Genomic DNA, 20,762 nt, shown 5'->3' with positions numbered 1-20,762 from the left:
TGGCTGGCCTGGCCTGGAACCCACTATGTAGACCAGGCTGGCCTTAACTCACAGAGATCCGCCTGCCTCTGCCTTCCGAGTGCTGGGATTAAAGGCATGCACCACCATGCCTGGCTTCTCATCTTCTTTTTTAAAGATAGGGTCTCTCACTGAACCTGGACTCGCTGATTTAACTAGACTGACTGGCCAGCAAGTTTCAGGGATTCTCCTGTGTCCACCTCCCCAGCACTGGGATTTCAGGTGCACACTACTATGACTGGATTTATATGTGGGGATTGAACTCAGGTCCTCATGTTTGTGCAGCAAGTACTTACTGACTAAGCCATCTCTTCAGCCCATGTCCAACTTTTGACACTGCAAAACAATATTGTCATCTATAAAATTCATACTCAAGAATCACACAAGCCAGTTATAAAAAACAAACCACAAAATACCTCATAATATTTTAAATAAGCTTATGAATTTGTGCTGGGCTGTGCTCATAGCTCTTCACACCTGGCCTGGAGCCACAGTTTGGACAGTCTACATAGAACATTCTTCTCTGGCAGCTGACAGCAACGTTCCATCCATATCTGCTAACTGACATGTTACAGATGGAAAAACTGAGCTGCAGAGATGGGCTGTGACCTGCTCAAGACCATACAGCCAGACACTGCCTCCAAGGGGCAGATAGTGGAGACTGGGGTAAAGAGTGTGGGCTTGTGTCCAGGCACAGCTGACTGGAGGCTTCGTCTGGTTTTTACCAGCTGGCTTCAGCTATTGGAGGCAGCCAAGCCCACCTCAGAGGCTAAGCAAGATATGCAATAGAAAAGCGGTCTGTTAGGTACTGTCTTGTTGCTATGACAAAGTACCCGACAAAGCAACTCAAGGCAGGGTGGGCTACCTTTGGCTAGTATAGCTGTGGATGAATTTCTGATCCTCCTGCCTTCATCTCCTGGGTGCTGAGATTTCAGGCCTATGCCACCATGTTTCATTTCTGCAGTGCCAGAGATGGATCTCAGGGCTTTGTGCATGATAGGTGAGCACACTGCCAGCTGAACTGCAGCCTCAGCCCTTCCAAGCACCTTTTGCTTTGGCAAGAACTCAGCATGGCCTCTAGACACTTAAATCTCATTTCCTCTCATGGTCCCCTACACCAAAGCTGTCACCTTCACCCTTGTACCTGGAGGTCAGGCAGCATGTGTGTGGCAGCTGTTTACTAGGCAGGTTTAAGAAGCTCAGACCATGGGGTCCATGAAGCTAGAAGGCAGACAGATTGGAGGCAGTCCTGTGGGGCAGATAATAAAAGAATGGACAGTTATTCAATTAAAGGACAGAATTTGCTTCAGTTCTGGGAGGTGATGCTGTGTACTCTGTAGTGGCAGGATAAGCCCAGCCAAGATCACTTAAACCTTTATTTTTTTTAAGATTTCTAAAAATCTTTTTTGAGACAGTATCTCTCTGTAGCCCCAGCTGTTCTGGAACTCATTAGGTAGGCTGGCCTCGAACTCACAGTGATCTGCCTGCCTCTGCCTCCCAAGTGCTGGGATTATAAGCATTCACAACCAAGCCCAGTAAGATTTCTTTTTTTAAAATAGAGTCTCCCTATGTTACCAGAGTTCTCTCGAGGTCTCTTGTGTGATCAGACAAACCATATATTTTTATGTGAACTTATTATGGTTTATGCCCTTGAGTAGGGAGGGGGTAAATGGGGATACTTACACAGAGACAAGCACTCTTGCATCCCGACCATGCGGGTGAAGTGCCCAGCGTCTCTCTCTCCACACCTGCTGCCACCACATTCCTCCCAGCTCTCCTTCAGTCCCAAGATGGCGCAGAAAACCCCTCCCCAGTCCATTTTCCGCAGCAGGCCCCGCCCCTCGGAGGGACCAGTCACCTGGGAGATGCCCTGTGTCACCTTGGCTGACCTGGAACTTGATATCTAGATCAGGCTGGCCTTGAACTCACAGAGATCCACCTGCATCTGCCTCCCAAGTGCTGATATTAAAGGCATATGCCACCATATGGACCCATCTCAAGATTTATTTTTGATTACATAAATATGGGGGGGTATGTATGCACGAGTACAGTTGTGTTTGGAAGGTGACAGATTCTTTGAAACTGGAATCACAGGTGGTTGTAAGCTACCCGATGTGGGTCCTGGGAACCAAATTTGGGTCCTCTGGAAGAATAATATATGCTCTTATCCTCTGAGTCATCTCCCCTGCCTCTTGGTGTTGGTGTTGTTTTTGTTTTACCATGTTTTGGCAGAAGGATGGAAGCCAGGCCTTGGCTCATCACTTGAACTGTTGGCTTTTTAGAGAAATAATTCCCAGGAACATCTGGTTAGTTCCCACTGGCTGACTGGGGCTTGCAGACACTGTGGCAAAAGATGGCCATGGAGGGAGCGTGGCTCTCACAAAAGCACTTTTAAAGAGAGTTTTAACCTCCCTCCCAGTAGCTTGCTTATAGTGGTAGTTGCTCAAATGATCAAGTCAAGGTTTTAGAATATGTTTGGGAATAATGACAGGAGCTGCTTTGGGGGCTACCATCAGCAGTTGTGAGGAGGAGCGGTGTGGGCTGTTGCTCAGGCTGTGTACAGCTCCAGTAATACTGCCCCTACCTGGGGTCCGGGGACAGCTCTGAAGTAGAATCTCTTCTGAGAGAGACAGATAAACTGTCTGTAATGGTTAATATTGGCTGTCAACCTAACAGGATCTAAAAATCACCTAGGAGACAACTCTCTGGGAAAGTTTTTGAGGGAGTTTCTAGATTTGGTTAATTGAGCTGGGAAGACCCTAACTGTGAGTGGCACCATCCCATAGAGTAGAGTCCTGGAATGCATAAAAAGAAGAAAAGTGAGCTGAGTACCACATTCGTCTCTCTCTACTTCCTGATTGTGGATACAGTGTGACCAGCTTCCTCAAGATCTTGCCACCAGGCCTTCCCTAACATGATGGTCTGTACCCTTAAACCGTGAGCCAGAAGAATCCCTTTTTCTTTGTTTTTGTCAGACATTTTGTCATAGCAATGAGAAAAGCAGCTAATTCACTTTTGTCCTAGAGGCATGTGAAAACGCTTGGATCTTCTTGTTATGGAAAAATTCTTCCAACAGCAAAAAAATCAAGAGTTCACCCAGGAGAGAGAAAGAGAGCTGGCTTATTCCCCACTCATGCATGAGGACCCCAGAAACAGCAAAGGCTTTCTGGATTCTCTGGTGCCCTGATCTGAAGTACAGATGAGGATTTTATAGTCCATTTTACATCATCATTTTATGATTAGCACCTGGGACCTATTTTTTATTTTTATTTTTTCATGAAAGGCCATATTATCTCAGGAAATTCCTTCCTGAGTTCATTCGGTCAACATAGTTTTTAAAGTAGGTATCTCAGGCATGGGTCAGGACATCTGCCACCTTTTGATCTACAACTAGGCTAAGACCTGGTCAAATGGTCATTTCAGTCATTACAAAATCAGATCTCATCAACAGAAGTTTAGATTTCTGACACATCTCTTGGACTAAATGGACCAGGTGCCTCATTAAACCATTTGGTGAATTTTCCATTCTTTTAGTTTTACACCTTTATCAACAATCAGACATAGTGAGTGGAAAGCATCACAGAGCTTGAAGACTTCACAGGGTAATAAAACATCTGTGGGTAGTGAGAACACCACAGAGCAATAAAACATCTCTGAGCATCCCGGGTTACATGTCACAGTATTCACCCAGTGTGCTGGATAGCTTTAGTGTCAACTTGACACACCTGGGTTGAGGGAGCCTCAATTGGGGAATTTCCTTCATTGGACTGGCCTGTGGCCATGTCTATGAGGCATCTTCTTCATTGTTGTGTGATGTGAGAGGGCCCAGTGCATTGTGGGTGGTGCCACCCCTGGGCAGGTGGGCCTGTGTTGAATAAGAAAGCAGGTTGAGCAGAGGCCAGGAAAGCAAGCCAGTAAGCAGTCTTCCTCCATGGCCTGTGCTTCACCTCCTGCCTTCAGGTTCCTGCCCTGAGTTCCTACCTTGGGCTTCCTGATGAACTGCAACCTGGGAGATGAAAGCTGAATAAACCCTTTCCCCCCCAAGTTGGTATTGTTCAGAGTGTTTTGTCACAGCAATGGAGAACCAACTAGGATACCCAGTAAGTAACACAAAGGAAACTTCAAATGGTCTAACTTTACTAGGACATTATGTAAGAATATAGTTAAGGGGGTTGGAGAGATGGTTCAGCAGTTAAGAGAACTGGCTGTTCTTGCAGAAGACCCAGGTTTGAATCCCAGCACCCACATGGTGGCTAACAACCATCTGTAACTCCAGTTCTAGGGGATCTGATGCTCTCTCTTGTCCTCCATGGGCATTACATGACACAGGTTCCCTTGCATACATGCATGCAGTACATACATAAACATAAAATAAAAATAAAGCAAAAAAAAAGTGATTAGACCTAAAAAAGAACACAGTTAGTTATAAGACTATAACTTTTTCCTTATCACTCTCTTACTGGGACTGGCCTGGGACTCCAGGTTCTGGCCAACTGGATGACACAGATGGCCAGGAGGGAGTGGGCACACTGAGCTGCCATTGTTCATTCCTTCCTGCATGAGGACAGGCAACAGAAGCAAACAGCAGGAAATAAGGAGGGAGCATCTGGGCCTTGAGTGGCAGGGTAGGAAAATGAATGAAGTGCCAAATCTGTCTGCTGGTTTGCTGGTTGGAGTCTTTCCATTGACTCTCAGCAGCTGGTGATGCCTCTCAGCCCTCTGTAGACTGGTGACCTTCTTTTTTTTTTTTGCTAATTAGGGCAGTATTTCAGTGAGAAATACTGATCAGATTTTTTTTTTTTTTTTTTTTTTTTTTTTTTTGAGACAGCGTCTCCCTGTAGCTCCAGCTAGCTTGGAACTCACTATGTAGACCAGGCTGTCCTTGATCTCACAAAGATCCACCTGCCTCTGCTGCCCAAGTGCAGGGATTAAAGGCGTGTGCGGCTTTGACCACAAACAGTTTAAGGGTATGTTTAGTCTACCTGGTGATTTGAGATCAGTATGAGGTGGTGGGGAAGGCTTGCCAGCAGAAGAGGGGTCATGGTGGCAGGAGCAGGAGGCCAGCTGGTCACATGATATCAGCAATTGAGAAGCAGGGAGGAAGTAAGGAGTGGGAATGGCCTTGAGGTTTTGTAGTGATCTACTTCCTCCAGCAAGGCTCTTCCTCCTGAAAGTTCCACTACCTCTGGAAACAGCACCAAACAGGAGCCCATGGGGGGCATTTCTCATTCGTACCACAAGAGGGCATTTACCAAGTTTTAAGTACCTACAAGGACCCAACACTGGTTTATGATCTTTCTAGTAACTCTTTATATCCTCCTACCTGCTCCTGGAAGCCAGTCTAATGTTGGCTGGTGCCCTTTGCCATACTCATCCTGTTTGACTTTTGGGAGTCCTCGCTTTAGAGTTCAGCACCTCTGGGGCACCTTGGGGTTTGGCAGGAGAATTCTCCTTTGATTCTCTTGCTCCCTTCCTCTAGCCATCCCCTAAATCTCCTGTAATCTGATGACTGATTTCCTCTCTAGCTTCCAGCCCTGTGGAGCTGGAAAGCTGGGTTTCCTGGAATGTTCTTACTTCCATTTCTACATCTTGTCACCCATTCTCCCCTGTGACCTTTATGTGTGTGTGTGTGTGTGTGTGTGTGTAGGCCAGTGTCAACATCAGGTGTCTTCCTCAGTTGTTCTTCCCATTGAGACAAGGACTCTCATTAGCCTGAGGCTTACCAATTCATCTAGGCTGGCTGGTTAGTCTGCCCCAGGGATCCTCCTGTCTCCACCTCTCCAGGGCTGGGACTATAGCTCATGCTGTGGTGCTCAGCTTTTCTATGGTTTCTGAGGATCCATATTTGGGTCCTCATGCTTTTACCAACTGAGCCAATCTCCCTAGCCCCTAGAATAACCTTTTAAAAAAATTCATTTTTTTTATTATTTATTATTTTATGTGTATGAGTGTATTGCCTGGATGTATGTGAGTGCACGCATGTTGTACAATGCCATTGGAGGTCAGAAGAGGGCTTTAGATTCCCCTGGAACTGGAGTTAAGGATGGTTTGTAGCCGCCATGTGGGTGCTGGGGATCAAACCCAGGTCTTCTGCAAGAGCAGTCAGTGCTTTTAACCGCTGAGCCATCTCTCCAGCCCCCTCTATTTTTTTATACAAGGTCTCATATACTCCAAGCTGACCTCAAATTCCATATGTAGCCAAAGTTGACCTTGAATTGATCCTTCTGTCCCTACCTCTTGAGTGCTTGAATTACAGGCATGTGCCACCATGCCCTGTTTATGTGTTACTAGGAATGGAACCCAAGGCCTCAGGCATGATAGGCAAGAGCTCTACCGACTGTGGTGTAGCCATTTCTGCTCACCAGCCATTGGTTGTCCTTACCCAAGCACAGGCAGCTAAGTCCAATGCTACCTAGTACCTGAGGAGGACAGAGTGATTTTCAAAGAGCACAAAGATTGACACTGCACTTAACACACACAATCTATGTAGGAGGGAGTTTTTACAATGTTCTTTCCAGATGATCATCAGATTAGAGGGGCCTTACTGGGGATCCTGTGTTCTTGCTTTTCAGCCCCTGACTGACAGGAGTCAGAGTTCCCTTAGGAGAAGCTCAGCAGACCAACACCCACGTGGGATGTAGCCTGAGCCATCTCCAAGGTCCTCAGTGCCCTTTCCACAGCAGGGCACATGTGCTGTGTGAGACAGCCCCTCCACAGGGGTTCTGCTCCTCCTGAGTCTTTCCACTTTCCACCAGGGCCTAGTACCTCCAGACCTTGAACATGACCCCACTGATGGGCATGAGTCAGCCCTTCTCAGACAGCCCAGTGCATCCTGTTTTTAAGGCAAAGGAACAGCAATCCCACTTCCAGGAAAAGGCCAGTGTGCTGTGGGGCTGCACAGGAGGTCAGGACAGGCAAATCCTGGCCTGTGTGTAGCCTGATTCACAACCTGCTCCCCTGAACTCATTTCACTTGTGGGTAGCTTTATTATATAAGTTCACCTTTGATCAGAGTCCTGCCTGGGGAGGAAAGGTGGAATACACTGCTGTAACATGTTGGAGCATATGTCTTAACCTCTTTTGTCCATCACTGTAGAAGTCCACATTTGTGCAACACTAACTTCCCTTAAATTTGCACCCCTACAGCTCACAGGTACTTCTATTGAGTCCCTGGACGTTTAAGAAACTTCCTGTTTAACTGCTAGTTACATGGATGTGTTCCCCTTTAGCTTACACTTCCTGAGTGCAGACCCCTGTTAATTCATGGAAACAGGCTTGAGTGTGAGTCATCCTCTGGTGTCCAGGTCTGTTGAAGCCTCCTACTGTTTTCCCCTTTAGAGTATGTTTGTCATGCAATTACTCCTTAGCAAGTCTTTTTTGTTGTTGCTTTGTTTTTAAATTTAAAAATTACATTTAGTGTGTGTGTGTTAGAGGACAACTTGCAGGAGTCGTCCCCCCCCCCCTTCCACCACATGATTTCCAGGGATTGAACTCGGGTCATCAGGCTTGGTGGCAGGCCTGTAGTAGTCAGTGGATAACACTGAGCCATCTTGCAGCCCCCAAGACTGTGTTTTTTGCTAGGGATGTCATTGGGAGTTCTGGGTCTGTTAGTTGCTGACATAGAGCCATTTAAACAAAACACAACCCCTCTGATACAATACACATGTATCCTAATTTGGGATTATCAAAAGAATAATTACATGGTGCGGGCCGTTGTATCACTGAACAAGAGCCAATTCTTCTCAAAGATTAAATGTTTATTAACTCGATACAGTGAAATGTGCCATCGGGTTTGTATAGAAGTTAGGGAGGGAGGTCACACAACTTGTTGGAGGTGGAAGGTGGCTTTTGTTCAGCTAGAACATCAACCATAGTCGAAGCCCTATTTGGACAGAAAATTATAAGCTGCTGGTTTGGAAGGAGATGGATGGAAAGCCGGTGGGAGAAAATAAGTAGTCGGTGCAGTTCTGGCCTCAGGCTATGGCTGGGGTTAGGGCTCTGGTCCTCCTAAGTGACCTAGGTCAAGTTAACAGCTGTAACTCTATTGCTAATAGGATGTCATTAGACAAGATGGTGGCACGTGGAGGTCCCGCCCCAGGATACCCCCAGGCCAAGGGTCTCCAGAGCTGCCTGTCCCCTTGCACACACTTGACCACCTAGTCCCCCATCTTGGTTTCTGTCCATCGTCTTTGTCCTTCTCTTTGGCTTTTCACTACTTTGGCTTTGCCTTGGCTTCCCCTGGAGTGCACCCGCCCACGCCTGGCGTCCCTGACCGGTTCCCAAGCTCCGCCACTGCAGCAGCGGTCACGTGCTACGCGTCCCGCCGAGGAGGTGTAGGAAAAGGAAGCGGGCGTGGCCGACCGGTGAGGCCACGCCCCAGGTTCCTCGGCGGCTCTTCATTGGCTCCGGATTGGAGGAGGGGCGTGGCCTCGGAGAGAAGCCTGGAGGGCAAGCTCTGGCAAGCCCGGGTTGCCGGCCGACGGCGGGAGCGCGCTCCGGGGGGTGGGGACGCGAGCTCCAGGCTGCTGGATGACAAATCGGCTGGGGACTGCTGGGGTCCGGCCCCAGGACGGGGCGGGGCGCGGGTGAGAGCGGCGGGGCCGGGTGTGCGAAAGGCCAGCGGCGGGACGGGTCCCCCAGGTAAGGATGCTGCGCTGGGGACCCTCGGGGTGGGGTGCGCCCTGGGATGGGCACCTGGGTGCATGCGCTCCCCCGCGATCGCGGCCTCCTCTCCCCACTCGGGACGAAAGGGACATGTTTCTCCCTTGGAGCAGAACAACGCCCCGGGCTGCAGCCCCACTTGTCTTGGAGGTGTGCGCTGGGAAACCCTGGGGGCCTCCCAGCTGAATCTGGGGGCACTGAGGACGCGGGGACGGAGCCCTAGCCTCTCTTTCCTTGTCGCCTGTCCTTCCCTTTCCCCACCAGTGGCTACTTCCTGCCCTTTCGGGCCTCCCGCCCGAGCTGCTCTACTTCCTCAGCCCCTTCAGAGTGATAAAAGGTTGCAAAAACTCCTTTTTTGAACGTTGCAGCTTGGACTTGGGTGACTTGGGAGCAGGGTTCCAGAAGTTTTAGGGGGTTGGTTGGTTGAGAATGACTTTCTGATCCTGCCTTGCCAATCAATGCCTTTCGGAGCGTGGCTGGCACGGAAGGTGGTTTCTAGAAGCAAGGTGGCCTGAAGGGTTTGCCTGGCCGGGCCTCAGTTCTCTGTGTGAAGCCATGTCCCTACGTGACTCTGAGCTGAGGCCCCTGTGAGCACCGCGCCCGCAGTGCTGGGAGGCCACAGTGCTGGGAGGAGCGGCGTCCTTCCTCCCTGTGTGCTCACTTCCAAGTGACTTCCAGAACCCTGAGACTTTGATGTTATCAGCTGAGCCTTCTGGGGAGAGGTTCTGGCGTCCCGGGTGGACTGAATGTTCACCGGAGCTCCCCATGACGCCTTCACCCCTTGTAGACAGTACTGCCTGCTCTGCCTGCTTTCATCGCCTCTGTTCCTCTTACGTTTTGAAGACAGCCAGTGGCTGGTAATGAGAGGGAAAGAGTGTGTTTTCAATGCGCAGTAGAAGGTTGTTCTAAGAGCAAGAATCTTGGATGTCAAATCTCAGAACAAGTCTAGGCCGTATTCCTTAAATCCTTAAGCCTGGATTCCTTAAGCCTGGTGTTCCATTGTGAGAAGCAGGGTGACCTAGGAAGAACAGGAGGCTTAAGTTGAAGGCCAAGGTTGGATGCTGGTTTTGGAACTTTATGTGTTTATGTGAGACATGGTTTCATGTATCCCAGGCTGGCCCCGAACCTGATATGTAACTGGGGATGACCTTGATTTTCTGATCCTCCTGCTTCTACTTCCATGTGCTTGGATTACATGTGGGCATGGAACCCAGGGCTTCCTGAATGCAAAGCAAGCACTGTACTGACTGACCTACCTCCCCATCTGGTTCTGGAACTTTCTTCATGGCCTGGTCTGGAGCATGCCCTTTCACTTCCCTGGGCCCTATGTAAAAGGTGGCTGTAGTTCTCTATCCTCACTGTAAAGGAGTGTGGCAAGGAGTGTTTAAGGTGCTTTTGTGGGAGTCGTCCTGGTGGGACTAGGGTTTGGGAAGTGGCCCCCAGAAGCCTGTGTAGTAAAGGTTTGGTCACTAGCTTATGGCCCCATTGAGAATTGGTGGGGCCTAGTCGTTTTGGGTACCCCTTTCAGGGCATATGGGGACTCTGACCTCTTACTGACTCTACTACTTGTCCACTTAGAGGTAAATAGCATCCTCCTTTAACAAGCCAACAGACCATGGGCTGGAGCTGTGCCTTTCTTCTTTAAATTTCTTTTTTCTTTTTTTGAGACAGGGTCTCCCTGTAGCCCCAGCTGGGCTAAAAGTTTCTATGTATACCAGACTGTCCCCAGAGATCTCTTACAGAGATTTGCCTGCCTTTGCCTCCCGAATGCTGTGGTTCAAACCATGCTTCACAATGCCTGGCACCTTTAAAAAACTTTTGATTACATTGTTATTGTGTGAATGTCATAGTGCACACGTAGAGGTCAGAGAACAACTTTGTGGAGTTGATTCTTTCCTTCCCTTTTCTGTGGGTTCCCAGGATCAAACTCAGGTCACTAAACTTGTGCAGCAAGCGCCTTTCCCCACTGAGCCATCTTGCCAGCCCTGAAATGTTTTTTTTTTTCTTTCTTTTTTTTTTTTACTATTATTTTTATTTTATATGTATGAGTGTACCGCCTGCATGTATGTGAGTGCACCCATGTTGTGTCTTTTAAATGAAGTATCTTAGGTCTTTGTTACTGTAACAGCAAACTAACACAAGTGGGAAGAAGCCAGGGTGCTGTGCCCTGTGTGTGTTCTCTACTTTACTCCACCACTTCAATCTTGTCTTTGTCTTTCTCTCTTCCTCTCTTTGCTAGCAGTTGGACCCAGGGTCTTGTGCGTGCTGTGCCCCAGCCCCTTTCCTTCCTTTCTTGGCGTATCATTTCCCACTGTGAACAGCGACTGCTCTTATCTGAGATCCCAGCAAGGTTTTCCTGTGCCTGGGGAGATGTTTTTCCAGGATTCTGTGTGGAAAAAGTGGGGGTGTAAGTTACAAGATATCTTTTGGAAAATGAGACTTAGACACATATACTAGGAAAACAAGAATTGAAACCTTAAACAGAACCTGAAGAGGGTAGAAGAAGTCGAAGAGTTCGCAGTTTTTTGTTTTTGTTTTGTTTGTTTTATGTGGTGCTGGGAATGTAGCCCCCAAATTCTTAGGCTAGGGAGATGGCTCAGTGTTTGCCATGCAAGTGTGAAGACCAGAGTTTGGATTCTGGCACCCATATAAATGCTGGGTGAGCGTGGTAGCCTCTAATTCCAGCCTGGAAGGTGGCAGAGAGGGATCCCCAGAGCAGGAGGACTAGTGAGATAGTCCCATCATATCCGTGAGCTCTGGGTGTGATTGAGAGACCCTGCCTCAATGAATAAGGTGGAAGATCAGTGGAGAATGATTCCTGACACCAACCTTGGGCCTCCACCTGCATATGCTCCCATAGCACATAGTGACATGTGTACACACATATGTATGCTGCATACATGATATAAAATGGAAAAAGAAAAAAAATTTCAGTTCTTGCCTTAAGGTTCTTCAGGGTTCTTGCCTCCAGTGGAGATGGCTTAAGATTCCAGGACTAAATTTAATCTGGGATTTGAGACAGTTTTTGATGCCACTCCATCACTGTGAACTCTGTATTCAGTGAGGAAATAAACATCTCATTCCTGGATGTGGGAAACATTCTTGGAGACCTTTTCTGAAAACTGAAGTTGAAACATTGTAACAACCGAGAACTTTTGGTTGGGAAAAAGTCTTGGTGAACTGAGGTTTCCATTAAGTTACAATGCAGTAGTTAAGAGCGCTGGCAGCTCTTGTGGAGGACCTAAGTTCAGTTCCCAGCACTCCATGGCAGCTATAACCATTCAGAGCTCCAGTTCCAGGGGAGCAGATGCCCTCTTCTGGCCTCCACAGGCATTGCATTAAGTGTTACACACACAAGCAGGCAAAATACTTCATGTGCAAGCGCGCGCGCACACACACACACACACACACACACACACACGAATAGAATGTATATAGTAAAAGAATCCCACTTTTTTTCCTGTGGTGCTAAAGATTGAATTCAGGACCTCATGCATGCTAAGCAAGTGCTCCACCACTGAGCTATATCCCCTGGCACAAGAGTCCCACTTTTCTGTATGTGTGAGCTAGTCTGTATGCATTCATATAGATATTCATGTGGGTGCATAGCAGACATCAGAGGACAACCTAAGGCGTCAGTCCTCAGGCACCTTCTACCTTTCTGTTTGAGAAAAGGTCTCTCATTGACTTGGAACTTTGCCATGTAGGCCAGCTTGGCCAGCCCTCTTCTGGGAGTCCATCCATCTCTGCATCCCATTTTCCCATCTCTGAGATTACAAATATGTACCATTGGTCACAGCTTTTTACATGAATTCTGGGGCTCCAACACAGGCCCTCAGAGATGTGGGACAAGTGTTTACCAACGGAGTCATTTCCTTAGCCTCAAGTCCTGCTTTTTTGTTAAGTCATGCATAGCCTGAGGAGACCAGAAGAGAGTATTGGATCCCCCTGGAACTGGAGTTCCTGGCGGTTGTTAGGCACCACGTGTGTGTGGAGAAATCAAACCTAGGTGTTCTGGAAGAGCAGCCAGTGCTCTTAACCATTTCTAAACTCCAATCACTTCTAAACAGCACCACCTTTTAAATAAGCAAGATGTTTAACTTCTTTATTTTATTTTTATGTGTATGTATGTGTGTGCCTGCATGAGTTTATATGTACCATATTTGTGCAGAAGCCCATGGAGGCCTGAAGAGTGCAGGTAATTGAGTGCTGAGAACTGAACCCAGTTCTGCAAGAGCAGTAAGTGCTCTTAACTTCTAGGCCATCTATCTCTCCAGCTCCAGACCTTTAGTTTCTGAATTTTGGAAATCTGGGAAAAGTTGACTGGATGCTTCTTTCTCCAGATCAAACCTGAAGTCGTGGTCACTTGATGGCTTAGCTTGGCTACCATCTGTTCTCAAGATGGAGCACTCACATGACTGTCCACTTAGGACTGTTGTCTGGGAGCCTCAGTTCCACATGGTGGAGCCCTCTATGTGCTACAGAAAACAGCAGCTAACTTTTCCCCAGAGCCAGGAGAGAGAGAGAGAGAGAGAGAGAGAGAGAGAGAGAGAGAGAGAGAACAAGAGAGAGATGGAGAGAGACAGAGAGACAGAGACAGAGAGAGAACAAGAGAGAGGAGAGGGGAGAGACAGACAGTGAGAATAAAGATGATAATTACCAAGGTGGAAGGTGAATTATCTTAGTATCTAATTTTTTTTTTTTGGCAGTGTCTCCCTCTAGCCCCAGCCAGCCTAGAACTCGCTATGTAGACCAGGCTGGCCCCAATCTCACAGAGGTCTGTTTGTCTCTGCCTCCCAAGTGCTGGAATTAAAGGCACGTACCACCATACCTGGCTTAGTATCTAATCTTGAAAATGATATATCACCTCTTTAACTTTTTTTTTTTGTCTTTTTGAGACAGGTAGCCCTGTCTCCCTGTAGCCCCAGCTGTCCTGGAACTCACTGTGTAGACCAGGCTGGCCTTGAACTCACAGAGATCCACCTGCCTCTGCCAAGTGCTGGGACTACAGGCATGGGCCACCACACCCGGCTTCCTTTAACATTTTTTATTACATATATCTATTTTGTGTGTGGGTGTGTTTGTATGTACACACACACTTGCATGAATGTGTGGAGGTCAGAGGACAACTTGGGGAGTTGGTTCTCTTCTTCCACCATGTGGGTCCCTGCGAGTGAACTCAGGTTGTCAGGCTTGGTGGAAGAAACCTTCACCCAGTGAGCCAACTGGCCAGCCTAACAGGATTACTTTCACCAGCACATAGACCAAACCAATACAGTGTGGGAAAGGATGACATGGGAGACATTTGGGGACCATTAACATTTTGTATGTATGTGTGTGTTTTGAGACAAGATGTCATGTAGCCCAGGCTAGCCTCTAACCTGCTAAGATGACCTTGAACTCCTGATCCTCTTGCCTCCACCTCCCAAGTGCTAGGAATACAAGAGTGTGCCATTGCCCCTGGTTTATGAGAATGGAACCTAGGGTTTTGTGCACACTAGGCAAACACTCTGATTTGAGCCCCATCACCAGACCTACATTGGCATTCCTTTTAAATTATGTGCATGTGTCTGTGTGAGAATATGTACATGTGTGTGCAGGTGTCCGAGGAGGCCAGGGGTGTTGTTTGATCCCCTGGATTTGGAGTTACAGGTAATTGTGAACTGCTGGACATGGGTGCTGGGAACAAAACTCACATCCTCTGCAAGAGCAGGACATGCTCTTAACCACTGAGCCATCGCTTTAGCCACTCTGCTGACATTCCTGAAGACTAGCTTGTACTTGTTTTTTAGGTTTAGACCAGACATTATTGAGATCTTTGTTTACCGTGCTTTGACTGAAATATGTGGCTGAAGTACCCAGTTCTGTAGGAGGTTCAGACACAACTGCAGTTCCTGCTGGTCTAGAAACCACATTATACGTGAAACTTCATGTTCTTTCTTCCAGTTCTTTATTGTCAGATGCTAGAATTAATTAGCCAAATACGCAGCAGCTTTAGAATTAGAAAATTAAATCTTGCTGGTCCCTAAACCAAATAAAGCTACTGAGATGTTTTTTAATCAACTCTAAAACAAGTTGGCAAAAAATTATTGACAAAGTTATCTTGCTGAGCATCTTAAAATGATTAATGGTCTGTGCAGTTCATTTTTTAAATGTGTGTGTGTGTGCATGTGTGCATGCACACACACGCGCAGAGGCCAGAGGACAAGTTATGGGAGCTTGTTCTCTCCCCTCCACCATGAATCCTGGGGCTCCAACTCAAGTCATCAGGCTTGGCAACAAGTACCTTTACCCACTGAGCCATTTCACCTACCCCTGTGTAGTGTTTATTTTATTTATTTATTTATTTATTTAATTATTTAATGTGTATGACTGTTTTGCCTGCATGCCTGTAAAGTGCACCCGTGTGAACAATGCCCACAGAAGAGGGTGTCAGATCCCCTGGAACTAGAGTTAAGGATGGGTGTTAGCTGCCATGTGGGTACTGGGAGCTGAACATGACTAGAAGAACAGTAAGTGCTCTTAATCACTGAGCCACCTCACCAGCCCCAATTTTTTATTGTTTTTTGAGACACGGTCTCATAAAGCCCCTGCTGACCTCAAACACACTACATAGCTGAGGATGACCATAAATTTCTGCTCCTCCTGTATCCATCTCCCAAGTGCTGGGATCATAGGCTTATACCCCATACTCAGCCTAATCAGTGCTGGAGAGGAACCGAGGTCCTCGTGCATGCTAGGCCACATCCTCAGCCGCTAGCATCTTTTACTTTCATTCTATCTTTCTTACAACCCCCTCTTTCCTTCCATAGGAAGGGATCAACAGCCAGTCATTTATCATTGATAAGCTGATTCTACTGTTAGGAGAGGATTTTTAACAAGGGGGTATCTCAAGTAATATTTGCATATTGAGCTTTAAAAAGAAAATCTCAAATTATACCTGCTCTTTCAGTAGTTGCTGCCATTTTGTAATGGTCTGGTGTTCTAAGATGTAGCCACTTCCCCCACTGGCCTGCAGATCTGGCACATCTGTTCTTGGCCCCTTCTGACAGTTTTTCCTCTGGAAAGTCAAGTGGACTCTCGTTGAAAGCCTTTCTGTGACCTACACACTCACACACACACACACACACACACACACACACACGTACACGCAAAATAAAATTAAATAATAAATGCGATAAAAATGTTTTATTGCATTCTCTATTTTTTAAAAATTTTATTTATTTTATGTGTATGCATGTATTGCTTGCATGTAGGTAAGTGCACCTGTGTCATGTAATGCCCATGGAGGTCAGAAGAGGCTGTTGGATTCCCCTGGGACTGGAGTTACAGACAGTTGTTAGCGGCCATGTGGGTGCTGGGATTCGAACCTGGGTCTTCCGCAAGAACAACCAGTGTTCTTAACCACTGAGCCATCTCTCCAGCCCCTGCACTCTCTCTTTATATATTCCTTCCCCATCAAACACAACAGAAGGCCCCAGAAGCAGGTTTCCTCCCTCACCTTGCTTCTCCACAGCTCCACTTACTACTACTCACCTCCTCGCCCACCTGCTTCTTCCACCTTGTTTACCATACCAGGCACAGCTGACAGACTCCTCATGCTATCTCAGCCCCTCTTCAAGCCACTGTCCACACAGCCCCATGTGAACTCTGTGTGTGTTCTTGTGTGTGCAGTTGTGATGTGTGAATGTGTTTGGGGGCCATAGGCCAACATCAGATCATCAGATGGTTTCCTCAGTCATTCTCCATATCTTTTCATATCTTTTTTTTTTTTAAACTGAGATAGTGTTTTATGTAGCCCAGGCCGACCTTAAGCTCACTATGTAGCTGAGGACAGCCTTGAACTTCTGATCCTCCAGCTTCCATCCAGATAGCTGGGATTATAGGCAGGTACCACCATATCTGATTTTACACAGTGCTGGGAACTGAACCCAGGGCTTCATGACTGCTAGGCAGGCATTTTATCTACTGGGCCACACACCAAGCCCTCCACCTTATTTTTTGAGACAGAGTCTCTGGCTGGCCTGGACCTCACTGATGAGGCTAGACTGTCCAATCAGCAAGCCACAAGAATCCTCTAGTCTCCACTTCCAGTGCTGGGATTACAAACACAAGCCGCTGCATCAGGCTTTATTTTTTAATGTGGGTTCTGGGGATGAAACTCAGGCTTTCACACTTGCATGGCAAGCACTTTACTGATTAAGCCACCTCCCAGCCCTTGTTTGAATTTTCTAAACCAGCAGTGTGCTTACTGTTGGCTCACTGTGGATAAAATCTAAACTCTCTGTTGAAGGACCCCCAAACCTTTGCCCAGCCAGCTTGCCTCTTCCAGTCACTGCACCAAATGCCTCCTACCTAGGATTCCTCTCAGATTGTAGAGGAAAGAAAACCTGAAGAAAAGGGAGCAAGGTCCAGTTCAGACACTGCACAAAGTCCTGGGTTTCATGCCTAGCACTGCATAAATCTGGTGTGGTGACACACACCTGTAATCCCAGCTCTGAGGAGGTGGAGGCAGGGTCATCAGGAGTTGAAGGTGTTTCTCAACTCCCTAAGGAAGTTCAAGAATAGCCTGGACTACAAGACACCCTAGTCACAAAACAACAACAACAAAAGAAAAAACAAGTTGTAGACAGACCTTTGTGACCATGCAGCAGGGAAAGGTGGAGCCAGTGTGAGATAAGACAACAAGGGGCCTGGGGAGATGGTTCAGAGGGTCAAGTGCTTGCTGCACAAGCACAAGGACCTGAGTTCTGATCCTAACATTCACATAAAAGTTAAGTATGGAATCATGACTGTAATCCCAGCACTAGGGAGGGGGAGATAGGTCAATCCCTGAGGCTCACTTGCCAGCCAGTCTCACTGAATCAGCAAGCTCCAGGGTCAGTGAGAGATGATAGATAGATGATAGATAGATAGATAGATAGATAGATAGATAGATAGATAGATAGATAGATAGATAGATAGACAGAAAGAAGATAGATAGATAGATGATAGATAGATAGATAGATGGGATGAAGACATCCTCATTGGAACTGGCCTCACAGGAAGTGGGGTGACTTTGACAGGATCAATTTCTGGAAAGTTCTGTTATGAGAGGAAGTCAGATCTGATGAATAAAGTAAAAAGGGAGAATACCCCAGATCTCTGCTACAGAGCCTGGTTTGAGGCTGGGAGCATCTCTGGAGATAGGTGTGTGCAGAGTCTTGGCTTCTATTCTCAAACGTGGTCTCTGCTCCTCCTCCTGCTCCTGCCACCCACCTTGAGGCTTTCCCAGAGTGAACAAATACTGCTGTTTGAATGTGGACATTAAGGCTCTCAAGTCTGTGAGCTAAAGAAACTTTTTTTCTTCACCCATTACCCAGTTTCAACTATTTTGTTATAACAAGAAATAGACAGTACATTTAATGCAACCAGATAATTCCTGTGGAGGAATTGTGTAATTAGCTAGATAGAGATATGAGGGTCAGAGGTAGGGTTATGTGTGCGTGCATGTGTGCATGCGTGTGTGTGTGTGTGTGTGTGTGTGTGTGTTTGGGAAGGCTTAGAGGCATGTGTGTGTTTGTTTGTGCTTAGGATGAAGATACAGTAGCACAACTCTGTTGTGGGGAAGCTCCTACACAGAGATGGAGGAATATCGAAGGAAGAGAGGATGTCATTTGGGGCCTGGGGGTGGTGGCAGGGGGTGCAGAGCATTGTGGAGGGTCAGGATGAGGACTGGTGTAGACTGACACCGGAGAGTTGGTGTGTTAGACAGAGCAGCTTATGGGGCTGTGCACCTTCCATGGCCTCTATGTCCTGTGGAAGATAGGTCAGGTTTTCAGTCAGGAGTGGGCACAGGGAGGGCGGAGTAGGGACCCACTGGGGAGTGCATGCCTCCAACTTTGTGATCCTAGAAGCATTCAAATTGAAGTTCCCCAAGGCTGGTTGTGTGATTTCTTTCCCTGGCCAGCTTGCCAGTCAGTATGTAAGTGTTGAATAGCAGGGTGGTGGGGGCAGGGTGGGTGTTCCCCAGAGGACTTGGTCAGGTGTCACCTAACTCCAGAAGGGTTGGCAGCAGGAACCAGAGAGAATGAACTGGGGCAGCATTCATAGGTATCGAGAAGGCAGGCAATATTGAGCAAGTGAGCTGAGAAGTTTTGGGTTTAAGGTTCAAGGGGGGACACTGAAACTTGGCTATTTGGGTCAGAAGTTTATTAAAAGCACATGGCAGCTAACAACTGTCTATAACTCCAGTTCCAGAGGATCCGACAACCTCTTCTGACTTCCTCAAGCATTGCACAACATGGGTGTACTTACCTACACACAGATAATACACGCACACACATAAATTAAAAATAATAAAAAATTTTTTAAAAACCTATTGCTAGGTGTGGTGGTAATCACAGCCACATCTTTAATCCTAGCACTTGGGAGGCAGAGTCAGGCAGATCTTTGTGAGTCTGAGGCCAGGCAGGGCTACACAGTGAGACCCTATCTCAAAAAAAAAGTTATTAACACCAGAGATGGATGGACAGCAGCATGTGGAGGACTCTGAGAAGAGTTCAGGCTCTCAGAGGAAGGTGAGGTCCCGTTTTATACATGGGGGAGGTGGGCAGTTCTAGACCATATGATTGATAATCTGGCTTTCTCTGGTTCCTAGCTGGCAGCGGGTAAGGAGGGAGCCTGTTAGCCTGAAGTCTGTATGTAGAATCAGCCATGAGGGTGAGGGAGAGCAAGAATCTAGAAAAACAAGTTAATAGGCTTTACAAAATGACAAAATGACTCTGGCTAAAAGGAAGTAGCAGGAGTGAGGCTGAGCTGGAGGGTCAGAGGAGAACCTGGTGTTGAGAGGATGGTGAGATTCAAAGGATGGGGCCTTAGGTTGAGTGAAGGAACAGGCTATTACTGGAGTTGTCAGGGTCAGAGCCTGGGCCCTGACAGTCCTAACAAGCTAGGCTGGGCCACCGTCCTCAGCAGGCCAATTAAACAGATAGTGAAAAGCAGAGAAAGGAGACTTACTCAACATGGCCACATTGGGAAGAGGAACAAGGGGTCCATTGAGCCCAGGTCCATCTTTGAGGCACTGACATGAGGTTTAGGTTTAGAGAGCAAGAGGTATGCCTAACTAAGCAGGCCTTGGTCAAGGTGTGGTCCCAGTGACCTATCCTTGTCTGTGCTCCAGCCTCACTTGCAAGGTGATCTGAAAAGCTGCGGGAAATTTCTGTCTAGAAGACAAGCTCCCTGGCACAAGGACCTTCTTCTGCAGCATGAGACTCTTGGGGAAGTGCCAATGTCCTGGGGTCCATTGTCTCAATATTCTGATAACCAAAGGGAGGGCAAAGGTGTCCCTTTGGAATATCCTCATTCCTGCTAGGACAGTTACAGTGGGAGCACCTAGATGGGTCATCCATGTGGACAGTGCGATCACCGAGGAGGATGATAATGTGAGGCTAGGAAGTCTGAGAAACAGAATCAGTGTCCTCTATCAATGAGGGAAGTGACCAGGTCTGGAGGCAGCAGGGCATGGGACAGGACTTTGTGATAGGAAGGCCTCAACCCTTCTGGAATTTTGCAACAGGAGAGGACTGTAGGGAGGGAGGAAGGGCACTTATCCTGCCTGGAGGCACTGGGCCCAAGGCTGGAGAGGCTAACAACAATAGCTTAAGATGTAGAGTCCCTAGGCTTCAAGATAGAGGAACATTCTTAAAATAGGTCAAGGCTCTCGGGGGCCTTGCTGGTTCCCTGAGTGTTTGGGGGTGGAGGTCAGTTATTTCAGAGGTGTATGAAGTTGTGCTGAGTGGTCTGAGAGACCTGATAATGGGCGTGTGTGGACCACCCTTGAGTACTTACAGGAAGAGGCGATATTCAGAGCTGTGCCCAGGGATGTGCTGCTCTTGCTTTATTCTACCCTTCCCAAATCTCAGCAGAGGGGCACCCTTGCCTGGTAGTTGCCTCTTGCTGCACACACTGACCAGGTATGAAGAAAGACACTTCGTTAGATCAGTTTCAGGAACTGCTGTGTGCAGGTCAGGATGGGCACAACCCATCATGCCCATGAGCCAGGTGCTGAGGTGTGCACCTGAGTTTGGGGCACTGATACAGGGG

The 20,762-nt window shown here is 47.5% G+C and overlaps 1 protein-coding gene across 2 annotated transcripts in view; it reads left to right on the top strand.

Moving 5' to 3' along the window:
- Nucleotides 1-8,478: 8,478 nt before the first annotated feature.
- Nucleotides 8,479-20,762, top strand: part of Ralb (RAS like proto-oncogene B) — a 47,300-nt gene continuing 35,016 nt past the window's right edge. Inside the window, exon 1 of one of the 2 annotated variants that reach the window (XM_008830870.3) lies at nucleotides 8,479-8,657. The gene's annotated coding sequence lies outside the window, so the exon portion shown is untranslated. The remainder of the gene's footprint in view (nucleotides 8,658-20,762) is intronic. The other variant, XM_008830869.3, reaches the window with a different exon arrangement.

The sequence above is a fragment of the Nannospalax galili genome, unplaced genomic scaffold (genome assembly GCF_000622305.1).
Source record: "Nannospalax galili isolate Female #2095 unplaced genomic scaffold, S.galili_v1.0 scaffold633, whole genome shotgun sequence".
Lineage (NCBI taxonomy): Eukaryota > Metazoa > Chordata > Mammalia > Rodentia > Spalacidae > Nannospalax > Nannospalax galili.
This window is presented reverse-complemented; position numbering and strand designations above follow the sequence as displayed.